The sequence below is a fragment of the Euprymna scolopes genome, chromosome 18 (assembly GCF_053919585.1).
Source record: "Euprymna scolopes isolate OS-2025 chromosome 18, ASM5391958v1, whole genome shotgun sequence".
Classification (NCBI taxonomy): domain Eukaryota; kingdom Metazoa; phylum Mollusca; class Cephalopoda; order Sepiida; family Sepiolidae; genus Euprymna; species Euprymna scolopes.
The window spans coordinates 127,836,640-127,854,286 of record NC_136499.1 but is presented as its reverse complement, the minus strand read 5'-3'; the positions used below and the strand labels follow the sequence as shown (position 1 = coordinate 127,854,286).

The 17,647-nt window shown below is 35.3% G+C and overlaps 54 non-coding genes and 11 pseudogenes across 54 annotated transcripts; all 65 read right to left on the bottom strand.

The window, feature by feature from the left end:
• Window positions 1–119: 119 nt before the first annotated feature.
• Window positions 120–238, bottom strand: LOC145299550 (5S ribosomal RNA). Its single transcript, XR_013871803.1, has one exon. It is a non-coding gene; the product is annotated as a 5S ribosomal RNA (ribosomal RNA).
• Window positions 239–389: 151 nt separating this feature from the next.
• Window positions 390–508, bottom strand: LOC145298808 (5S ribosomal RNA). Its single transcript, XR_013871077.1, has one exon. It is a non-coding gene; the product is annotated as a 5S ribosomal RNA (ribosomal RNA).
• Window positions 509–659: 151 nt separating this feature from the next.
• On the bottom strand, window positions 660–778 carry LOC145300017 (5S ribosomal RNA). Its single transcript, XR_013872256.1, has one exon. It is a non-coding gene; the product is annotated as a 5S ribosomal RNA (ribosomal RNA).
• Window positions 779–929: 151 nt separating this feature from the next.
• LOC145298807 (5S ribosomal RNA) lies at window positions 930–1,048 on the bottom strand. Its single transcript, XR_013871076.1, has one exon. It is a non-coding gene; the product is annotated as a 5S ribosomal RNA (ribosomal RNA).
• Window positions 1,049–1,199: 151 nt separating this feature from the next.
• Window positions 1,200–1,319, bottom strand: LOC145301312 (5S ribosomal RNA; annotated as a pseudogene).
• Window positions 1,320–1,470: 151 nt separating this feature from the next.
• On the bottom strand, window positions 1,471–1,589 carry LOC145298806 (5S ribosomal RNA). The gene has a single exon (XR_013871075.1). It is a non-coding gene; the product is annotated as a 5S ribosomal RNA (ribosomal RNA).
• Window positions 1,590–1,740: 151 nt separating this feature from the next.
• On the bottom strand, window positions 1,741–1,859 carry LOC145300016 (5S ribosomal RNA). Its single transcript, XR_013872255.1, has one exon. It is a non-coding gene; the product is annotated as a 5S ribosomal RNA (ribosomal RNA).
• A 151-nt stretch (window positions 1,860–2,010) lies between these two features.
• LOC145300246 (5S ribosomal RNA) lies at window positions 2,011–2,129 on the bottom strand. Its single transcript, XR_013872477.1, has one exon. It is a non-coding gene; the product is annotated as a 5S ribosomal RNA (ribosomal RNA).
• Window positions 2,130–2,281: 152 nt separating this feature from the next.
• LOC145301311 (5S ribosomal RNA) lies at window positions 2,282–2,401 on the bottom strand (annotated as a pseudogene).
• Window positions 2,402–2,552: 151 nt separating this feature from the next.
• LOC145298805 (5S ribosomal RNA) lies at window positions 2,553–2,671 on the bottom strand. Its single transcript, XR_013871074.1, has one exon. It is a non-coding gene; the product is annotated as a 5S ribosomal RNA (ribosomal RNA).
• Window positions 2,672–2,823: 152 nt separating this feature from the next.
• Window positions 2,824–2,943, bottom strand: LOC145301310 (5S ribosomal RNA; annotated as a pseudogene).
• Window positions 2,944–3,094: 151 nt separating this feature from the next.
• LOC145298804 (5S ribosomal RNA) lies at window positions 3,095–3,213 on the bottom strand. The gene has a single exon (XR_013871073.1). It is a non-coding gene; the product is annotated as a 5S ribosomal RNA (ribosomal RNA).
• A 151-nt stretch (window positions 3,214–3,364) lies between these two features.
• On the bottom strand, window positions 3,365–3,483 carry LOC145300014 (5S ribosomal RNA). Its single transcript, XR_013872254.1, has one exon. It is a non-coding gene; the product is annotated as a 5S ribosomal RNA (ribosomal RNA).
• A 151-nt stretch (window positions 3,484–3,634) lies between these two features.
• On the bottom strand, window positions 3,635–3,753 carry LOC145300244 (5S ribosomal RNA). Its single transcript, XR_013872476.1, has one exon. It is a non-coding gene; the product is annotated as a 5S ribosomal RNA (ribosomal RNA).
• Window positions 3,754–3,905: 152 nt separating this feature from the next.
• Window positions 3,906–4,024, bottom strand: LOC145301230 (5S ribosomal RNA). Its single transcript, XR_013873431.1, has one exon. It is a non-coding gene; the product is annotated as a 5S ribosomal RNA (ribosomal RNA).
• Window positions 4,025–4,175: 151 nt separating this feature from the next.
• Window positions 4,176–4,294, bottom strand: LOC145298802 (5S ribosomal RNA). Its single transcript, XR_013871071.1, has one exon. It is a non-coding gene; the product is annotated as a 5S ribosomal RNA (ribosomal RNA).
• A 151-nt stretch (window positions 4,295–4,445) lies between these two features.
• LOC145300371 (5S ribosomal RNA) lies at window positions 4,446–4,564 on the bottom strand. Its single transcript, XR_013872597.1, has one exon. It is a non-coding gene; the product is annotated as a 5S ribosomal RNA (ribosomal RNA).
• Window positions 4,565–4,715: 151 nt separating this feature from the next.
• Window positions 4,716–4,834, bottom strand: LOC145301078 (5S ribosomal RNA). The gene has a single exon (XR_013873279.1). It is a non-coding gene; the product is annotated as a 5S ribosomal RNA (ribosomal RNA).
• A 151-nt stretch (window positions 4,835–4,985) lies between these two features.
• On the bottom strand, window positions 4,986–5,104 carry LOC145300243 (5S ribosomal RNA). The gene has a single exon (XR_013872475.1). It is a non-coding gene; the product is annotated as a 5S ribosomal RNA (ribosomal RNA).
• Window positions 5,105–5,255: 151 nt separating this feature from the next.
• On the bottom strand, window positions 5,256–5,374 carry LOC145299521 (5S ribosomal RNA). Its single transcript, XR_013871775.1, has one exon. It is a non-coding gene; the product is annotated as a 5S ribosomal RNA (ribosomal RNA).
• Window positions 5,375–5,526: 152 nt separating this feature from the next.
• LOC145298801 (5S ribosomal RNA) lies at window positions 5,527–5,645 on the bottom strand. The gene has a single exon (XR_013871070.1). It is a non-coding gene; the product is annotated as a 5S ribosomal RNA (ribosomal RNA).
• A 151-nt stretch (window positions 5,646–5,796) lies between these two features.
• LOC145298800 (5S ribosomal RNA) lies at window positions 5,797–5,915 on the bottom strand. Its single transcript, XR_013871069.1, has one exon. It is a non-coding gene; the product is annotated as a 5S ribosomal RNA (ribosomal RNA).
• Window positions 5,916–6,067: 152 nt separating this feature from the next.
• Window positions 6,068–6,186, bottom strand: LOC145298799 (5S ribosomal RNA). Its single transcript, XR_013871068.1, has one exon. It is a non-coding gene; the product is annotated as a 5S ribosomal RNA (ribosomal RNA).
• A 151-nt stretch (window positions 6,187–6,337) lies between these two features.
• Window positions 6,338–6,456, bottom strand: LOC145300013 (5S ribosomal RNA). Its single transcript, XR_013872253.1, has one exon. It is a non-coding gene; the product is annotated as a 5S ribosomal RNA (ribosomal RNA).
• A 150-nt stretch (window positions 6,457–6,606) lies between these two features.
• Window positions 6,607–6,725, bottom strand: LOC145298798 (5S ribosomal RNA). Its single transcript, XR_013871067.1, has one exon. It is a non-coding gene; the product is annotated as a 5S ribosomal RNA (ribosomal RNA).
• Window positions 6,726–6,876: 151 nt separating this feature from the next.
• Window positions 6,877–6,996, bottom strand: LOC145301308 (5S ribosomal RNA; annotated as a pseudogene).
• Window positions 6,997–7,148: 152 nt separating this feature from the next.
• On the bottom strand, window positions 7,149–7,267 carry LOC145301408 (5S ribosomal RNA; annotated as a pseudogene).
• Window positions 7,268–7,418: 151 nt separating this feature from the next.
• Window positions 7,419–7,537, bottom strand: LOC145299423 (5S ribosomal RNA). The gene has a single exon (XR_013871680.1). It is a non-coding gene; the product is annotated as a 5S ribosomal RNA (ribosomal RNA).
• A 151-nt stretch (window positions 7,538–7,688) lies between these two features.
• On the bottom strand, window positions 7,689–7,807 carry LOC145300298 (5S ribosomal RNA). Its single transcript, XR_013872527.1, has one exon. It is a non-coding gene; the product is annotated as a 5S ribosomal RNA (ribosomal RNA).
• Window positions 7,808–7,958: 151 nt separating this feature from the next.
• Window positions 7,959–8,077, bottom strand: LOC145300012 (5S ribosomal RNA). The gene has a single exon (XR_013872252.1). It is a non-coding gene; the product is annotated as a 5S ribosomal RNA (ribosomal RNA).
• A 151-nt stretch (window positions 8,078–8,228) lies between these two features.
• On the bottom strand, window positions 8,229–8,347 carry LOC145300242 (5S ribosomal RNA). Its single transcript, XR_013872474.1, has one exon. It is a non-coding gene; the product is annotated as a 5S ribosomal RNA (ribosomal RNA).
• Window positions 8,348–8,498: 151 nt separating this feature from the next.
• LOC145298797 (5S ribosomal RNA) lies at window positions 8,499–8,617 on the bottom strand. The gene has a single exon (XR_013871066.1). It is a non-coding gene; the product is annotated as a 5S ribosomal RNA (ribosomal RNA).
• A 151-nt stretch (window positions 8,618–8,768) lies between these two features.
• On the bottom strand, window positions 8,769–8,887 carry LOC145298796 (5S ribosomal RNA). Its single transcript, XR_013871065.1, has one exon. It is a non-coding gene; the product is annotated as a 5S ribosomal RNA (ribosomal RNA).
• Window positions 8,888–9,038: 151 nt separating this feature from the next.
• LOC145298794 (5S ribosomal RNA) lies at window positions 9,039–9,157 on the bottom strand. The gene has a single exon (XR_013871064.1). It is a non-coding gene; the product is annotated as a 5S ribosomal RNA (ribosomal RNA).
• A 152-nt stretch (window positions 9,158–9,309) lies between these two features.
• On the bottom strand, window positions 9,310–9,428 carry LOC145298793 (5S ribosomal RNA). Its single transcript, XR_013871063.1, has one exon. It is a non-coding gene; the product is annotated as a 5S ribosomal RNA (ribosomal RNA).
• Window positions 9,429–9,579: 151 nt separating this feature from the next.
• LOC145298792 (5S ribosomal RNA) lies at window positions 9,580–9,698 on the bottom strand. The gene has a single exon (XR_013871062.1). It is a non-coding gene; the product is annotated as a 5S ribosomal RNA (ribosomal RNA).
• A 151-nt stretch (window positions 9,699–9,849) lies between these two features.
• On the bottom strand, window positions 9,850–9,968 carry LOC145300011 (5S ribosomal RNA). The gene has a single exon (XR_013872251.1). It is a non-coding gene; the product is annotated as a 5S ribosomal RNA (ribosomal RNA).
• Window positions 9,969–10,119: 151 nt separating this feature from the next.
• On the bottom strand, window positions 10,120–10,239 carry LOC145301307 (5S ribosomal RNA; annotated as a pseudogene).
• Window positions 10,240–10,390: 151 nt separating this feature from the next.
• Window positions 10,391–10,509, bottom strand: LOC145298790 (5S ribosomal RNA). Its single transcript, XR_013871060.1, has one exon. It is a non-coding gene; the product is annotated as a 5S ribosomal RNA (ribosomal RNA).
• Window positions 10,510–10,661: 152 nt separating this feature from the next.
• On the bottom strand, window positions 10,662–10,780 carry LOC145300341 (5S ribosomal RNA). Its single transcript, XR_013872568.1, has one exon. It is a non-coding gene; the product is annotated as a 5S ribosomal RNA (ribosomal RNA).
• Window positions 10,781–10,931: 151 nt separating this feature from the next.
• On the bottom strand, window positions 10,932–11,050 carry LOC145298789 (5S ribosomal RNA). Its single transcript, XR_013871059.1, has one exon. It is a non-coding gene; the product is annotated as a 5S ribosomal RNA (ribosomal RNA).
• Window positions 11,051–11,201: 151 nt separating this feature from the next.
• Window positions 11,202–11,320, bottom strand: LOC145300010 (5S ribosomal RNA). Its single transcript, XR_013872250.1, has one exon. It is a non-coding gene; the product is annotated as a 5S ribosomal RNA (ribosomal RNA).
• A 151-nt stretch (window positions 11,321–11,471) lies between these two features.
• Window positions 11,472–11,590, bottom strand: LOC145298788 (5S ribosomal RNA). The gene has a single exon (XR_013871057.1). It is a non-coding gene; the product is annotated as a 5S ribosomal RNA (ribosomal RNA).
• A 151-nt stretch (window positions 11,591–11,741) lies between these two features.
• LOC145301306 (5S ribosomal RNA) lies at window positions 11,742–11,861 on the bottom strand (annotated as a pseudogene).
• Window positions 11,862–12,012: 151 nt separating this feature from the next.
• Window positions 12,013–12,131, bottom strand: LOC145298787 (5S ribosomal RNA). Its single transcript, XR_013871056.1, has one exon. It is a non-coding gene; the product is annotated as a 5S ribosomal RNA (ribosomal RNA).
• Window positions 12,132–12,282: 151 nt separating this feature from the next.
• Window positions 12,283–12,401, bottom strand: LOC145300008 (5S ribosomal RNA). Its single transcript, XR_013872248.1, has one exon. It is a non-coding gene; the product is annotated as a 5S ribosomal RNA (ribosomal RNA).
• Window positions 12,402–12,552: 151 nt separating this feature from the next.
• Window positions 12,553–12,671, bottom strand: LOC145300240 (5S ribosomal RNA). Its single transcript, XR_013872472.1, has one exon. It is a non-coding gene; the product is annotated as a 5S ribosomal RNA (ribosomal RNA).
• A 152-nt stretch (window positions 12,672–12,823) lies between these two features.
• LOC145301305 (5S ribosomal RNA) lies at window positions 12,824–12,943 on the bottom strand (annotated as a pseudogene).
• A 151-nt stretch (window positions 12,944–13,094) lies between these two features.
• LOC145298786 (5S ribosomal RNA) lies at window positions 13,095–13,213 on the bottom strand. Its single transcript, XR_013871055.1, has one exon. It is a non-coding gene; the product is annotated as a 5S ribosomal RNA (ribosomal RNA).
• Window positions 13,214–13,364: 151 nt separating this feature from the next.
• LOC145300007 (5S ribosomal RNA) lies at window positions 13,365–13,483 on the bottom strand. Its single transcript, XR_013872247.1, has one exon. It is a non-coding gene; the product is annotated as a 5S ribosomal RNA (ribosomal RNA).
• A 151-nt stretch (window positions 13,484–13,634) lies between these two features.
• Window positions 13,635–13,753, bottom strand: LOC145300239 (5S ribosomal RNA). Its single transcript, XR_013872471.1, has one exon. It is a non-coding gene; the product is annotated as a 5S ribosomal RNA (ribosomal RNA).
• A 152-nt stretch (window positions 13,754–13,905) lies between these two features.
• LOC145301229 (5S ribosomal RNA) lies at window positions 13,906–14,024 on the bottom strand. The gene has a single exon (XR_013873430.1). It is a non-coding gene; the product is annotated as a 5S ribosomal RNA (ribosomal RNA).
• A 151-nt stretch (window positions 14,025–14,175) lies between these two features.
• Window positions 14,176–14,295, bottom strand: LOC145301304 (5S ribosomal RNA; annotated as a pseudogene).
• A 151-nt stretch (window positions 14,296–14,446) lies between these two features.
• LOC145298785 (5S ribosomal RNA) lies at window positions 14,447–14,565 on the bottom strand. The gene has a single exon (XR_013871054.1). It is a non-coding gene; the product is annotated as a 5S ribosomal RNA (ribosomal RNA).
• A 152-nt stretch (window positions 14,566–14,717) lies between these two features.
• Window positions 14,718–14,836, bottom strand: LOC145300774 (5S ribosomal RNA). The gene has a single exon (XR_013872985.1). It is a non-coding gene; the product is annotated as a 5S ribosomal RNA (ribosomal RNA).
• Window positions 14,837–14,987: 151 nt separating this feature from the next.
• On the bottom strand, window positions 14,988–15,106 carry LOC145298783 (5S ribosomal RNA). Its single transcript, XR_013871053.1, has one exon. It is a non-coding gene; the product is annotated as a 5S ribosomal RNA (ribosomal RNA).
• Window positions 15,107–15,257: 151 nt separating this feature from the next.
• Window positions 15,258–15,376, bottom strand: LOC145300006 (5S ribosomal RNA). The gene has a single exon (XR_013872246.1). It is a non-coding gene; the product is annotated as a 5S ribosomal RNA (ribosomal RNA).
• A 151-nt stretch (window positions 15,377–15,527) lies between these two features.
• On the bottom strand, window positions 15,528–15,646 carry LOC145298782 (5S ribosomal RNA). Its single transcript, XR_013871052.1, has one exon. It is a non-coding gene; the product is annotated as a 5S ribosomal RNA (ribosomal RNA).
• Window positions 15,647–15,797: 151 nt separating this feature from the next.
• LOC145301303 (5S ribosomal RNA) lies at window positions 15,798–15,917 on the bottom strand (annotated as a pseudogene).
• A 151-nt stretch (window positions 15,918–16,068) lies between these two features.
• LOC145298781 (5S ribosomal RNA) lies at window positions 16,069–16,187 on the bottom strand. The gene has a single exon (XR_013871051.1). It is a non-coding gene; the product is annotated as a 5S ribosomal RNA (ribosomal RNA).
• Window positions 16,188–16,338: 151 nt separating this feature from the next.
• On the bottom strand, window positions 16,339–16,457 carry LOC145300005 (5S ribosomal RNA). The gene has a single exon (XR_013872245.1). It is a non-coding gene; the product is annotated as a 5S ribosomal RNA (ribosomal RNA).
• A 151-nt stretch (window positions 16,458–16,608) lies between these two features.
• Window positions 16,609–16,727, bottom strand: LOC145300238 (5S ribosomal RNA). Its single transcript, XR_013872470.1, has one exon. It is a non-coding gene; the product is annotated as a 5S ribosomal RNA (ribosomal RNA).
• A 152-nt stretch (window positions 16,728–16,879) lies between these two features.
• On the bottom strand, window positions 16,880–16,999 carry LOC145301302 (5S ribosomal RNA; annotated as a pseudogene).
• A 151-nt stretch (window positions 17,000–17,150) lies between these two features.
• Window positions 17,151–17,269, bottom strand: LOC145298780 (5S ribosomal RNA). The gene has a single exon (XR_013871050.1). It is a non-coding gene; the product is annotated as a 5S ribosomal RNA (ribosomal RNA).
• Window positions 17,270–17,420: 151 nt separating this feature from the next.
• On the bottom strand, window positions 17,421–17,539 carry LOC145300004 (5S ribosomal RNA). Its single transcript, XR_013872244.1, has one exon. It is a non-coding gene; the product is annotated as a 5S ribosomal RNA (ribosomal RNA).
• Between the last annotated feature and the right edge of the window lie 108 nt (window positions 17,540–17,647).

Genomic DNA, 17,647 nt, shown 5'->3' with positions numbered 1-17,647 from the left:
CAATATTTATTTACCAAATCTGATAATGTAATGATATTTTGTTTTTTGTTTTTGTTATCTAATATTTTACATTAAAATCGAACGCATTTTTATGAGTTTTTCCAAAAATTCAGGGGAAATGCTTACAGCACCTGGTATTCCCAAGCGGTCACCCATCTAAGTACTGACCAGGCTCTACGTTGCTTAACTACGGGGATCGGACGAGAACCGGTGTTTTCAACGTGATATGGCCGTAAGCGAAGACGTGCCATAATTTTAACTATTACAATTTCAATATTTATTTACCAAATCTGATAATGTAATGATATTTTGTTTTTTGTTTTTTTATCTAATATTTTACATTAAAATCGAACGCATTTTTATGAGTTTTTCCAAACATTCAGGGGAAATGCTTACAGCACCTGGTATTCCCAAGCGGTCACCCATCTAAGTACTGACCAGGCTCTACGTTGCTTAACTTCGGGGATCGGACGAGAACCGGTGTTTTCAACGTGATATGGCCGTAAGCGAAGACGTGCCATAATTTTAACTATTACAATTTCAATATTTATTTACCAAATCTGATAATGTAATGATATTTTGTTTTTTGTTTTTTTATCTAATATTTTACATTAAAATCGAACGCATTTTTATGAGTTTTTCCAAAAATTCAGGGGAAATGCTTACAGCACCTGGTATTCCCAAGCGGTCACCCATCTAAGTACTGACCAGGCTCTACGTTGCTTAACTTCGGGGATCGGACGAGAACCGATGTTTTCAACGTGATATGGCCGTAAGCGAAGACGTGCCATAATTTTAACTATTACAATTTCAATATTTATTAACCAAATCTGATAATGTAATGATATTTTGTTTTTTGTTTTTTTATCTAATATTTTACATTAAAATCGAACGCATTTTTATGAGTTTTTCCAAAAATTCAGGGGAAATGCTTACAGCACCTGGTATTCCCAAGCGGTCACCCATCTAAGTACTGACCAGGCTCTACGTTGCTTAACTTCGGGGATCGGACGAGAACCGGTGTTTTCAACGTGATATGGCCGTAAGCGAAGACGTGCCATAATTTTAACTATTACAATTTCAATATTTATTTACCAAATCTGATAATGTAATGATATTTTGTTTTTTGTTTTTTTATCTAATATTTTACATTAAAATCGAACGCATTTCTATGAGTTTTTCCAAAAATTCAGGGGAAATGCTTACAGCACCTGGTATTCCCAAGCGGTCACCCATCTAAGTACTGACCAGGCTCTACGTTGCATAACTTCCGGGAATCGGACGAGAACCGGTGTTTTCAACGTGATATGGCCGTAAGCGAAGACGTGCCATAATTTTAACTATTACAATTTCAATATTTATTTACCAAATCTGATAATGTAATGATATTTTGTTTTTTGTTTTTTTATCTAATATTTTACATTAAAATCGAACGCATTTTTATGAGTTTTTCCAAAAATTCAGGGGAAATGCTTACAGCACCTGGTATTCCCAAGCGGTCACCCATCTAAGTACTGACCAGGCTCTACGTTGCTTAACTTCGGGGATCGGACGAGAACCGGTGTTTTCAACGTGATATGGCCGTAAGCGAAGACGTGCCATAATTTTAACTATTACAATTTCAATATTTATTTACCAAATCTTATAATGTAATGATATTTTGTTTTTTGTTTTATTATCTAATATTTTACATTAAAATCGAACGCATTTTTATGAGTTTTTCCAAAAATTCAGGGGAAATGCTTACAGCACCTGGTATTCCCAAGCGGTCACCCATCTAAGTACTGACCAGGCTCTACGTTGCTTAACTTCGGGGATCGGACGAGAACCGATGTTTTCAACGTGATATGGCCGTAAGCGAAGACGTGCCATAATTTTAACTATTACAATTTCAATATTTATTTACCAAATCTGATAATGTAATGATATTTTGTTTTTTGTTTTTTTATCTAATATTTTACATTAAAATCGAACGCATTTTTATGAGTTTTTCCAAAAATTCAGGGGAAATGCTTACAGCACCTGGTATTCCCAAGCGGTCACCCATCTAAGTACTGACCAGGCTCTACGTTGCTTAACTTCGGGGATCGGACGAGAACCGGTTTTTTCAACGTGATATGGCCGTAAGCGAAGACGTGCCATAATTTTAACTATTACAATTTCAATATTTATTTACCAAATCTGATAATGTAATGATATTTTGTTTTTTGTTTTTTTATCTAATATTTTACATTAAAATCGAACGCATTTTTATGAGTTTTTGCCAAAAATTCAGGGGAAATGCTTACAGCACCTGGTATTCCCAAGCGGTCACCCATCTAAGTACTGACCAGGCTCTACGTTGCATAACTTCCGGGAATCGGACGAGAACCGGTGTTTTCAACGTGATATGGCCGTAAGCGAAGACGTGCCATAATTTTAACTATTACAATTTCAATATTTATTTACCAAATCTGATAATGTAATGATATTTTGTTTTTTGTTTTTTTATCTAATATTTTACATTAAAATCGAACGCATTTTTATGAGTTTTTCCAAAAATTCAGGGGAAATGCTTACAGCACCTGGTATTCCCAAGCGGTCACCCATCTAAGTACTGACCAGGCTCTACGTTGCTTAACTTCGGGGATCGGACGAGAACCGGTGTTTTCAACGTGATATGGCCGTAAGCGAAGACGTGCCATAATTTTAACTATTACAATTTCAATATTTATTTACCAAATCTGATAATGTAATGATATTTTGTTTTTTGTTTTTTTATCTAATATTTTACATTAAAATCGAACGCATTTTTATGAGTTTTTGCCAAAAATTCAGGGGAAATGCTTACAGCACCTGGTATTCCCAAGCGGTCACCCATCTAAGTACTGACCAGGCTCTACGTTGCATAACTTCCGGGAATCGGACGAGAACCGGTGTTTTCAACGTGATATGGCCGTAAGCGAAGACGTGCCATAATTTTAACTATTACAATTTCAATATTTATTTACCAAATCTGATAATGTAATGATATTTTGTTTTTTGTTTTTTTATCTAATATTTTACATTAAAATCGAACGCATTTTTATGAGTTTTTCCAAAAATTCAGGGGAAATGCTTACAGCACCTGGTATTCCCAAGCGGTCACCCATCTAAGTACTGACCAGGCTCTACGTTGCTTAACTTCGGGGATCGGACGAGAACCGGTGTTTTCAACGTGATATGGCCGTAAGCGAAGACGTGCCATAATTTTAACTATTACAATTTCAATATTTATTTACCAAATCTTATAATGTAATGATATTTTGTTTTTTGTTTTTTTATCTAATATTTTACATTAAAATCGAACGCATTTTTATGAGTTTTTCCAAAAATTCAGGGGAAATGCTTACAGCACCTGGTATTCCCAAGCGGTCACCCATCTAAGTACTGACCAGGCTCTACGTTGCTTAACTTCGGGGATCGGACGAGAACCGATGTTTTCAACGTGATATGGCCGTAAGCGAAGACGTGCCATAATTTTAACTATTACAATTTCAATATTTATTTACCAAATCTGATAATGTAATGATATTTTGTTTTTTGTTTTTTTATCTAATATTTTACATTAAAATCGAACGCATTTTTATGAGTTTTTCCAAAAATTCAGGGGAAATGCTTACAGCACCTGGTATTCCCAAGCGGTCACCCATCTAAGTACTGACCAGGCTCTACGTTGCTTAACTTCGGGGATCGGACGAGAACCGGTTTTTTCAACGTGATATGGCCGTAAGCGAAGACGTGCCATAATTTTAACTATTACAATTTCAATATGTATTTACCAAATCTGATAATGTAATGATATTTTGTTTTTTGTTTTTTTATCTAATATTTTACATTAAAATCGAACGCATTTTTATGAGTTTTTGCCAAAAATTCAGGGGAAATGCTTACAGCACCTGGTATTCCCAAGCGGTCACCCATCTAAGTACTGACCAGGCTCTACGTTGCTTAACTTCAGGGATCGGCCGAGAACCGGTGTTTACAACGTGATATGGCCGTAACCGAAGACGTGCCATAATTTTAACTATTACAATTTTAATATTTATTTACCAAATCTGATAATGTAATGATATTTTGTTTTTTGTTTTTTTATCTAATATTTTACATTAAAATCGAACGCATTTTTATGAGTTTTTCCAAAAATTCAGGGGAAATGCTTACAGCACCTGGTATTCCCAAGCGGTCACCCATCTAAGTACTGACCAGGCTCTACGTTGCTTAACTTCGGGGATCGGACGAGAACCGGTGTTTTCAACGTGATATGGCCGTAAGCGAAGACGTGCCATAATTTTAACTATTAAAATTTCAATATTTATTTACCAAATCTGATAATGTAATGATATTTTGTTTTTTGTTTTTTTATCTAATATTTTACATTAAAATCGAACGCATTTTTATGAGTTTTTCCAAAAATTCAGGGGAAATGCTTACAGCACCTGGTATTCCCAAGCGGTCACCCATCTAAGTACTGACCAGGCTCTACGTTGCTCAACTTCGGGGATCGGACGAGAACCGGTGTTTTCAACGTGATATGGCCGTAAGCGAAGACGTGCCATAATTTTAACTATTACAATTTCAATATTTATTTACCAAATCTGATAATGTAATGATATTTTGTTTTTTGTTTTTTTATCTAATATTTTACATTAAAATCGAACGCATTTTTATGAGTTTTTCCAAAAATTCAGGGGAAATGCTTACAGCACCTGGTATTCCCAAGCGGTCACCAATCTAAGTACTGACCAGGCTCTACGTTGCTTAACTTCGGGGATCGGACGAGAACCGATGTTTTCAACGTGATATGGCCGTAAGCGAAGACGTGCCATAATTTTAACTATTACAATTTCAATATTTATTTACCAAATCTGATAATGTAATGATATTTTGTTTTTTGTTTTTTTATCTAATATTTTACATTAAAATCGAACGCATTTTTATGAGTTTTTCCAAAAATTCAGGGGAAATGCTTACAGCACCTGGTATTCCCAAGCGGTCACCCATCTAAGTACTGACCAGGCTCTACGTTGCTTAACTTCGGGGATCGGACGAGAACCGGTTTTTTCAACGTGATATGGCCGTAAGCGAAGACGTGCCATAATTTTAACTATTACAATTTCAATATTTATTTACCAAATCTGATAATGTAATGATATTTTGTTTTTTGTTTTTTTATCTAATATTTTACATTAAAATCGAACGCATTTTTATGAGTTTTTCCAAAAATTCAGGGGAAATGCTTACAGCACCTGATATTCCCAAGCGGTCACCCATCTAAGTACTGACCAGGCTCTACGTTGCTTAACTTCGGGGATCGGACGAGAACCGGTGTTTTCAACGTGATATGGCCGTAAGCGAAGACGTGCCATAATTTTAACTATTACAATTTCAATATTTATTTACCAAATCTGATAATGTAATAATATTTTGTTTTTTGTTTTTGTTATCTAATATTTTACATTAAAATCGAACGCATTTTTATGAGTTTTTCCAAAAATTCAGGGGAAATGCTTACAGCACCTGGTATTCCCAAGCGGTCACCCATCTAAGTACTGACCAGGCTCTACGTTGCTTAACTTCGGGGATCGGACGAGAACCGGTGTTTTCAACGTGATATGGCCGTAAGCGAAGACGTGCCATAATTTTAACTATTACAATTTCAATATTTATTTACCAAATCTGATAATGTAATGATATTTTGTTTTTTGTTTTTTTATCTAATATTTTACATTAAAATCGAACGCATTTTTATGAGTTTTTCCAAAAATTCAGGGGAAATGCTTACAGCACCTGGTATTCCCAAGCGGTCACCCATCTAAGTACTGACCAGGCTCTACGTTGCTTAACTTCGGGGATCGGACGAGAACCGGTGTTTTCAACGTGATATGGCCGTAAGCGAAGACGTGCCATAATTTTAACTATTACAATTTCAATATTTATTTACCAAATCTGATAATGTAATGATATTTTGTTTTTTGTTTTTGTTATCTAATATTTTACATTAAAATCGAACGCATTTTTATGAGTTTTTCCAAAAATTCAGGGGAAATGCTTACAGCACCTGGTATTCCCAAGCGGTCACCCATCTAAGTACTGACCAGGCTCTACGTTGCTTAACTTCGGGGATCGGACGAGAACCGGTGTTTTCAACGTGATATGGCCGTAAGCGAAGACGTGCCATAATTTTAACTATTACAATTTCAATATTTATTTACCAAATCTGATAATGTAATGATATTTTGTTTTTTGTTTTTTTATCTAATATTTTACATTAAAATCGAACGCATTTTTATGAGTTTTTCCAAACATTCAGGGGAAATGCTTACAGCACCTGGTATTCCCAAGCGGTCACCCATCTAAGTACTGACCAGGCTCTACGTTGCTTAACTTCGGGGATCGGACGAGAACCGATGTTTTCAACGTGATATGGCCGTAAGCGAAGACGTGCCATAATTTTAACTATTACAATTTCAATATTTATTAACCAAATCTGATAATTTAATGATATTTTGTTTTTTTTTTTTTATCTAATATTTTACATTAAAATCGAACGCATTTTTATGAGTTTTTCCAAAAATTCAGGGGAAATGCTTACAGCACCTGGTATTCCCAAGCGGTCACCCATCTAAGTACTGACCAGGCTCTACGTTGCTTAACTTCGGGGATCGGACGAGAACCGGTGTTTTCAACGTGATATGGCCGTAAGCGAAGACGTGCCATAATTTTAACTATTACAATTTCAATATTTATTTACCAAATCTGATAATGTAATGATATTTTGTTTTTTGTTTTTTTATCTAATATTTTACATTAAAATCGAACGCATTTCTATGAGTTTTTCCAAAAATTCAGGGGAAATGCTTACAGCACCTGGTATTCCCAAGCGGTCACCCATCTAAGTACTGACCAGGCTCTACGTTGCATAACTTCCGGGAATCGGACGAGAACCGGTGTTTTCAACGTGATATGGCCGTAAGCGAAGACGCGCCATAATTTTAACTATTACAATTTCAATATTTATTTACCAAATCTGATAATGTAATGATATTTTGTTTTTTGTTTTTTTATCTAATATTTTACATTAAAATCGAACGCATTTTTATGAGTTTTTGCCAAAAATTCAGGGGAAATGCTTACAGCACCTGGTATTCCCAAGCGGTCACCAATCTAAGTACTGACCAGGCTCTACGTTGCTTAACTTCAGGGATCGGACGAGAACCGGTGTTTACAGCGTGATATGGCCGTAACCGAAGACGTGCCATAATTTTAACTATTACAATTTTAATATTTATTTACCAAATCTGATAATGTAATGATATTTTGTTTTTTGTTTTTTTATCTAATATTTTACATTAAAATCGAACGCATTTTTATGAGTTTTTCCAAAAATTCAGGGGAAAGACTTACAGCACCTGGTATTCCCAAGCGGTCACCCATCTAAGTACTGACCAGGCTCTACGTTGCTTAACTTCGGGGATCGGACGAGAACCGGTGTTTTCAACGTGATATGGCCGTAAGCGAAGACGTGCCATAATTTTAACTATTACAATTTCAATATTTATTTACCAAATCTGATAATGTAATGATATTTTGTTTTTTGTTTTTTTATCTAATATTTTACATTAAAATCGAACGCATTTTTATGAGTTTTTCCAAAAATTCAGGGGAAATGCTTACAGCACCTGGTATTCCCAAGCGGTCACCCATCTAAGAACTGACCAGGCTCTACGTTGCTTAACTTCGGGGATCGGACGAGAACCGGTGTTTTCAACGTGATATGGCCGTAAGCGAAGACGTGCCATAATTTTAACTATTACAATTTCAATATTTATTTACCAAATCTGATAATGTAATGATATTTTGTTTTTTGTTTTTTTATCTAATATTTTACATTAAAATCGAACGCATTTTTATGAGTTTTTCCAAAAATTCAGGGGAAATGCTTACAGCACCTGGTATTCCCAAGCGGTCACCCATCTAAGTACTGACCAGGCTCTACGTTGCTTAACTTCGGGGATCGGACGAGAACCGATGTTTTCAACGTGATATGGCCGTAAGCGAAGAATTGCCATAATTTTAACTATTACAATTTCAATATTTATTTACCAAATCTGATAATGTAATGATATTTTGTTTTTTGTTTTTTTATCTAATATTTTACATTAAAATCGAACGCATTTTTATGAGTTTTTCCAAAAATTCAGGGGAAATGCTTACAGCACCTGGTATTCCCAAGCGGTCACCCATCTAAGTACTGACCAGGCTCTACGTTGCTTAACTTCGGGGATCGGACGAGAACCGGTTTTTTCAACGTGATATGGCCGTAAGCAAAGACGTGCCATAATTTTAACTATTACAATTTCAATATTTATTTACCAAATCTGATAATGTAATGATATTTTGTTTTTTGTTTTTTTATCTAATATTTTACATTAAAATCGAACGCATTTTTATGAGTTTTTCCAAAAATTCAGGGGAAATGCTTACAGCACCTGGTATTCCCAAGCGGTCACCCATCTAAGTACTGACCAGGCTCTACGTTGCTTAACTTCGGGGATCGGACGAGAACCGGTGTTTTCAACGTGATATGGCCGTAAGCGAAGACGTGCCATAATTTTAACTATTACAATTTCAATATTTATTTACCAAATCTGATAATGTAATGATATTTTGTTTTTTGTTTTTTTATCTAATATTTTACATTAAAATCGAACGCATTTTTATGAGTTTTTCCAAAAATTCAGGGGAAATGCTTACAGCACCTGGTATTCCCAAGCGGTCACCCATCTAAGTACTGACCAGGCTCTACGTTGCTTAACTTCGGGGATCGGACGAGAACCGGTGTTTTCAACGTGATATGGCCGTAAGCGAAGACGTGCCATAATTTTAACTATTACAATTTCAATATTTATTTACCAAATCTGATAATGTAATGATATTTTGTTTTTTGTTTTTTTATCTAATATTTTACATTAAAATCGAACGCATTTTTATGAGTTTTTCCAAAAATTCAGGGGAAATGCTTACAGCACCTGGTATTCCCAAGCGGTCACCCATCTAAGTACTGACCAGGCTCTACGTTGCTTAACTTCGGGGATCGGACGAGAACCGGTGTTTTCAACGTGATATGGCCGTAAGCGAAGACGTGCCATAATTTTAACTATTACAATTTCAATATTTATTTACCAAATCTGATAATGTAATGATATTTTGTTTTTTGTTTTTGTTATCTAATATTTTACATTAAAATCGAACGCATTTTTATGAGTTTTTCCAAAAATTCAGGGGAAATGCTTACAGCACCTGGTATTCCCAAGCGGTCACCCATCTAAGTACTGACCAGGCTCTACGTTGCTTAACTTCGGGGATCGGACGAGAACCGGTGTTTTCAACGTGATATGGCCGTAAGCGAAGACGTGCCATAATTTTAACTATTACAATTTCAATATTTATTTACCAAATCTGATAATGTAATGATATTTTGTTTTTTGTTTTTTTATCTAATATTTTACATTAAAATCGAACGCATTTTTATGAGTTTTTCCAAACATTCAGGGTAAATGCTTACAGCACCTGGTATTCCCAAGCGGTCACCCATCTAAGTACTGACCAGGCTCTACGTTGCTTAACTTCGGGGATCGGACGAGAACCGGTGTTTTCAACGTGATATGGCCGTAAGCGAAGACGTGCCATAATTTTAACTATTACAATTTCAATATTTATTTACCAAATCTGATAATGTAATGATATTTTGTTTTTTGTTTTTTTATCAAATATTTTACATTAAAATCGAACGCATTTTTATGAGTTTTTCCAAAAATTCAGGGGAAATGCTTACAGCACCTGGTATTCCCAAGCGGTCACCCATCTAAGTACTGACCAGGCTCTACGTTGCTTAACTTCGGGGATCGGACGAGAACCGATGTTTTCAACGTGATATGGCCGTAAGCGAAGACGTGCCATAATTTTAACTATTACAATTTCAATATTTATTAACCAAATCTGATAATTTAATGATATTTTGTTTTTTGTTTTTTTATCTAATATTTTACATTAAAATCGAACGCATTTCTATGAGTTTTTCCAAAAATTCAGGGGAAATGCTTACAGCACCTGGTATTCCCAAGCGGTCACCCATCTAAGTACTGACCAGGCTCTACGTTGCATAACTTCCGGGAATCGGACGAGAACCGGTGTTTTCAACGTGATATGGCCGTAAGCGAAGACGTGCCATAATTTTAACTATTACAATTTCAATATTTATTTACCAAATCTGATAATGTAATGATATTTTGTTTTTTGTTTTTTTATCTAATATTTTACATTAAAATCGAACGCATTTTTATGAGTTTTTCCAAAAATTCAGGGGAAATGCTTACAGCACCTGGTATTCCCAAGCGGTCACCCATCTAAGTACTGACCAGGCTCTACGTTGCTTAACTTCGGGGATCGGACGAGAACCGGTGTTTTCAACGTGATATGGCCGTAAGCGAAGACGTGCCATAATTTTAACTATTACAATTTCAATATTTATTTACCAAATCTGATAATGTAATGATATTTTGTTTTTTGTTTTTGTTATCTAATATTTTACATTAAAATCGAACGCATTTTTATGAGTTTTTCCAAAAATTCAGGGGAAATGCTTACAGCACCTGGTATTCCCAAGCGGTCACCCATCTAAGTACTGACCAGGCTCTACGTTGCTTAACTACGGGGATCGGACGAAAACCGGTGTTTTCAACGTGATATGGCCGTAAGCGAAGACGTGCCATAATTTTAACTATTACAATTTCAATATTTATTTACCAAATCTGATAATGTAATGATATTTTGTTTTTTGTTTTTTTATCTAATATTTTACATTAAAATCGAACGCATTTTTATGAGTTTTTCCAAACATTCAGGGGAAATGCTTACAGCACCTGGTATTCCCAAGCGGTCACCCATCTAAGTACTGACCAGGCTCTACGTTGCTTAACTTCGGGGATCGGACGAGAACCGGTGTTTTCAACGTGATATGGCCGTAAGCGAAGACGTGCCATAATTTTAACTATTACAATTTCAATATTTATTTACCAAATCTGATAATGTAATGATATTTTGTTTTTTGTTTTTTTATCTAATATTTTACATTAAAATCGAACGCATTTTTATGAGTTTTTCCAAAAATTCAGGGGAAATGCTTACAGCACCTGGTATTCCCAAGCGGTCACCCATCTAAGTACTGACCAGGCTCTACGTTGCTTAACTTCGGGGATCGGACGAGAACCGATGTTTTCAACGTGATATGGCCGTAAGCGAAGACGTGCCATAATTTTAACTATTACAATTTCAATATTTATTAACCAAATCTGATAATGTAATGATATTTTGTTTTTTGTTTTTTTATCTAATATTTTACATTAAAATCGAACGCATTTTTATGAGTTTTTCCAAAAATTCAGGGGAAATGCTTACAGCACCTGGTATTCCCAAGCGGTCACCCATCTAAGTACTGACCAGGCTCTACGTTGCTTAACTTCGGGGATCGGACGAGAACCGGTGTTTTCAACGTGATATGGCCGTAAGCGAAGACGTGCCATAATTTTAACTATTACAATTTCAATATTTATTTACCAAATCTGATAATGTAATGATATTTTGTTTTTTGTTTTTTTATCTAATATTTTACATTAAAATCGAACGCATTTCTATGAGTTTTTCCAAAAATTCAGGGGAAATGCTTACAGCACCTGGTATTCCCAAGCGGTCACCCATCTAAGTACTGACCAGGCTCTACGTTGCATAACTTCCGGGAATCGGACGAGAACCGGTGTTTTCAACGTGATATGGCCGTAAGCGAAGACGTGCCATAATTTTAACTATTACAATTTCAATATTTATTTACCAAATCTGATAATGTAATGATATTTTGTTTTTTGTTTTTTTATCTAATATTTTACATTAAAATCGAACGCATTTTTATGAGTTTTTCCAAAAATTCAGGGGAAATGCTTACAGCACCTGGTATTCCCAAGCGGTCACCCATCTAAGTACTGACCAGGCTCTACGTTGCTTAACTTCGGGGATCGGACGAGAACCGGTGTTTTCAACGTGATATGGCCGTAAGCGAAGACGTGCCATAATTTTAACTATTACAATTTCAATATTTATTTACCAAATCTTATAATGTAATGATATTTTGTTTTTTGTTTTATTATCTAATATTTTACATTAAAATCGAACGCATTTTTATGAGTTTTTCCAAAAATTCAGGGGAAATGCTTACAGCACCTGGTATTCCCAAGCGGTCACCCATCTAAGTACTGACCAGGCTCTACGTTGCTTAACTTCGGGGATCGGACGAGAACCGATGTTTTCAACGTGATATGGCCGTAAGCGAAGACGTGCCATAATTTTAACTATTACAATTTCAATATTTATTTACCAAATCTGATAATGTAATGATATTTTGTTTTTTGTTTTTTTATCTAATATTTTACATTAAAATCGAACGCATTTTTATGAGTTTTTCCAAAAATTCAGGGGAAATGCTTACAGCACCTGGTATTCCCAAGCGGTCACCCATCTAAGTACTGACCAGGCTCTACGTTGCTTAACTTCGGGGATCGGACGAGAACCGGTTTTTTCAACGTGATATGGCCGTAAGCGAAGACGTGCCATAATTTTAACTATTACAATTTCAATATTTATTTACCAAATCTGATAATGTAATGATATTTTGTTTTTTGTTTTTTTATCTAATATTTTACATTAAAATCGAACGCATTTTTATGAGTTTTTGCCAAAAATTCAGGGGAAATGCTTACAGCACCTGGTATTCCCAAGCGGTCACCCATCTAAGTACTGACCAGGCTCTACGTTGCATAACTTCCGGGAATCGGACGAGAACCGGTGTTTTCAACGTGATATGGCCGTAAGCGAAGACGTGCCATAATTTTAACTATTACAATTTCAATATTTATTTACCAAATCTGATAATGTAATGATATTTTGTTTTTTGTTTTTTTATCTAATATTTTACATTAAAATCGAACGCATTTTTATGAGTTTTTCCAAAAATTCAGGGGAAATGCTTACAGCACCTGGTATTCCCAAGCGGTCACCCATCTAAGTACTGACCAGGCTCTACGTTGCTTAACTTCGGGGATCGGACGAGAACCGGTGTTTTCAACGTGATATGGCCGTAAGCGAAGACGTGCCATAATTTTAACTATTACAATTTCAATATTTATTTACCAAATCTTATAATGTAATGATATTTTGTTTTTTGTTTTTTTATCTAATATTTTACATTAAAATCGAACGCATTTTTATGAGTTTTTCCAAAAATTCAGGGGAAATGCTTACAGCACCTGGTATTCCCAAGCGGTCACCCATCTAAGTACTGACCAGGCTCTACGTTGCTTAACTTCGGGGATCGGACGAGAACCGATGTTTTCAACGTGATATGGCCGTAAGCGAAGACGTGCCATAATTTTAACTATTACAATTTCAATATTTATTTACCAAATCTGATAATGTAATGATATTTTGTTTTTTGTTTTTTTATCTAATATTTTACATTAAAATCGAACGCATTTTTATGAGTTTTTCCAAAAATTCAGGGGAAATGCTTACAGCACCTGGTATTCCCAAGCGGTCACCCATCTAAGTACTGACCAGGCTCTACGTTGCTTAACTTCGGGGATCGGACGAGAACCGGTTTTTTCAACGTGATATGGCCGTAAGCGAAGACGTGCCATAATTTTAACTATTACAATTTCAATATTTATTTACCAAATCTGATAATGTAATGATATTTTGTTTTTTGTTTTTTTATCTAATATTTTACATTAAAATCGAACGCATTTTTATGAGTTTTTGCCAAAAATTCAGGGGAAATGCTTACAGCACCTGGTATTCCCAAGCGGTCACCCATCTAAGTACTGACCAGGCTCTACGTTGCTTAACTTCAGGGATCGGCCGAGAACCGGTGTTTACAACGTGATATGGCCGTAACCGAAGACGTGCCATAATTTTAACTATTACAATTTTAATATTTATTTACCAAATCTGATAATGTAATGATATTTTGTTTTTTGTTTTTTTATCTAATATTTTACATTAAAATCGAACGCATTTCTATGAGTTTTTCCAAAAATTCAGGGGAAATGCTTACAGCACCTGGTATTCCCAAGCGGTCACCCATCTAAGTACTGACCAGGCTCTACGTTGCATAACTTCCGGGAATCGGACGAGAACCGGTGTTTTCAACGTGATATGGCCGTAAGCGAAGACGTGCCATAATTTTAACTATTACAATTTCAATATTTATTTACCAAATCTGATAATGTAATGATATTTTGTTTTTTGTTTTTTTATCTAATATTTTACATTAAAATCGAACGCATTTTTATGAGTTTTTCCAAAAATTCAGGGGAAATGCTTACAGCACCTGGTATTCCCAAGCGGTCACCCATCTAAGTACTGACCAGGCTCTACGTTGCTTAACTTCGGGGATCGGACGAGAACCGGTGTTTTCAACGTGATATGGCCGTAAGCGAAGACGTGCCATAATTTTAACTATTACAATTTCAATATTTATTTACCAAATCTGATAATGTAATGATATTTTGTTTTTTGTTTTTGTTATCTAATATTTTACATTAAAATCGAACGCATTTTTATGAGTTTTTCCAAAAATTCAGGGGAAATGCTTACAGCATCTGGTATTCCCAAGCGGTCACCCATCTAAGTACTGACCAGGCTCTACGTTGCTTAACTACGGGGATCGGACGAGAACCGGTGTTTTCAACGTGATATGGCCGTAAGCGAAGACGTGCCATAATTTTAACTATTACAATTTCAATATTTATTTACCAAATCTGATAATGTAATGATATTTTGTTTTTTGTTTTTTTATCTAATATTTTACATTAAAATCGAACGCATTTTTATGAGTTTTTCCAAACATTCAGGGGAAATGCTTACAGCACCTGGTATTCCCAAGCGGTCACCCATCTAAGTACTGACCAGGCTCTACGTTGCTTAACTTCGGGGATCGGACGAGAACCGGTGTTTTCAACGTGATATGGCCGTAAGCGAAGACGTGCCATAATTTTAACTATTACAATTTCAATATTTATTTACCAAATCTGATAATGTAATGATATTTTGTTTTTTGTTTTTTTATCTAATATTTTACATTAAAATCGAACGCATTTTTATGAGTTTTTCCAAAAATTCAGGGGAAATGCTTACAGCACCTGGTATTCCCAAGCGGTCACCCATCTAAGTACTGACCAGGCTCTACGTTGCTTAACTTCGGGGATCGGACGAGAACCGATGTTTTCAACGTGATATGGCCGTAAGCGAAGACGTGCCATAATTTTAACTATTACAATTTCAATATTTATTAACCAAATCTGATAATGTAATGATATTTTGTTTTTTGTTTTTTTATCTAATATTTTACATTAAAATCGAACGCATTTTTATGAGTTTTTCCAAAAATTCAGGGGAAATGCTTACAGCACCTGGTATTCCCAAGCGGTCACCCATCTAAGTACTGACCAGGCTCTACGTTGCTTAACTTCGGGGATCGGACGAGAACCGGTGTTTTCAACGTGATATGGCCGTAAGCGAAGACGTGCCATAATTTTAACTATTACAATTTCAATATTTATTTACCAAATCTGATAATGTAATGATATTTTGTTTTTTGTTTTTTTATCTAATATTTTACATTAAAATCGAACGCATTTCTATGAGTTTTTCCAAAAATTCAGGGGAAATGCTTACAGCACCTGGTATTCCCAAGCGGTCACCCATCTAAGTACTGACCAGGCTCTACGTTGCATAACTTCCGGGAATCGGACGAGAACCGGTGTTTTCAACGTGATATGGCCGTAAGCGAAGACGTGCCATAATTTTAACTATTACAATTTCAATATTTATTTACCAAATCTGATAATGTAATGATATTTTGTTTTTTGTTTTTTTATCTAATATTTTACATTAAAATCGAACGCATTTTTATGAGTTTTTCCAAAAATTCAGGGGAAATGCTTACAGCACCTGGTATTCCCAAGCGGTCACCCATCTAAGTACTGACCAGGCTCTACGTTGCTTAACTTCGGGGATCGGACGAGAACCGGTGTTTTCAACGTGATATGGCCGTAAGCGAGGACGTGCCATAATTTTAACTATTACAATTTCAATATTTATTTACCAAATCTTATAATGTAATGATATTTTGTTTTTTGTTTTATTATCTAATATTTTACATTAAAATCGAACGCATTTTTATGAGTTTTTCCAAAAATTCAGGGGAAATGCTTACAGCACCTGGTATTCCCAAGCGGTCACCCATCTAAGTACTGACCAGGCTCTACGTTGCTTAACTTCGGGGATCGGACGAGAACCGATGTTTTCAACGTGATATGGCCGTAAGCGAAGACGTGCCATAATTTTAACTATTACAATTTCAATATTTATTTACCAAATCTGATAATGTAATGATATTTTGTTTTTTGTTTTTTTATCTAATATTTTACATTAAAATCGAACGCATTTTTATGAGTTTTTCCAAAAATTCAGGGGAAATGCTTACAGCACCTGGTATTCCCAAGCGGTCACCCATCTAAGTACTGACCAGGCTCTACGTTGCTTAACTTCGGGGATCGGACGAGAACCGGTTTTTTCAACGTGATATGGCCGTAAGCGAAGACGTGCCATAATTTTAACTATTACAATTTCAATATTTATTTACCAAATCTGATAATGTAATGATATTTTGTTTTTTGTTTTTTTATCTAATATTTTACATTAAAATCGAACGCATTTTTATGAGTTTTTGCCAAAAATTCAGGGGAAATGCTTACAGCACCTGGTATTCCCAAGCGGTCACCCATCTAAGTACTGACCAGGCTCTACGTTGCATAACTTCCGGGAATCGGACGAGAACCGGTGTTTTCAACGTGATATGGCCGTAAGCGAAGACGTGCCATAATTTTAACTATTACAATTTCAATATTTATTTACCAAATCTGATAATGTAATGATATTTTGTTTTTTGTTTTTTTATCTAATATTTTACATTAAAATCGAACGCATTTTTATGAGTTTTTCCAAAAATTCAGGGGAAATGCTTACAGCACCTGGTATTCCCAAGCGGTCACCCATCTAAGTACTGACCAGGCTCTACGTTGCTTAACTTCGGGGATCGGACGAGAACCGGTGTTTTCAACGTGATATGGCCGTAAGCGAAGACGTGCCATAATTTTAACTATTACAATTTCAATATTTATTTACCAAATCTTATAATGTAATGATATTTTGTTTTTTGTTTTTTTATCTAATATTTTACATTAAAATCGAACGCATTTTTATGAGTTTTTCCAAAAATTCAGGGGAAATGCTTACAGCACCTGGTATTCCCAAGCGGTCACCCATCTAAGTACTGACCAGGCTCTACGTTGCTTAACTTCGGGGATCGGACGAGAACCGATGTTTTCAACGTGATATGGCCGTAAGCGAAGACGTGCCATAATTTTAACTATTACAATTTCAATATTTATTTACCAAATCTGATAATGTAATGATATTTTGTTTTTTGTTTTTTTATCTAATATTTTACATTAAA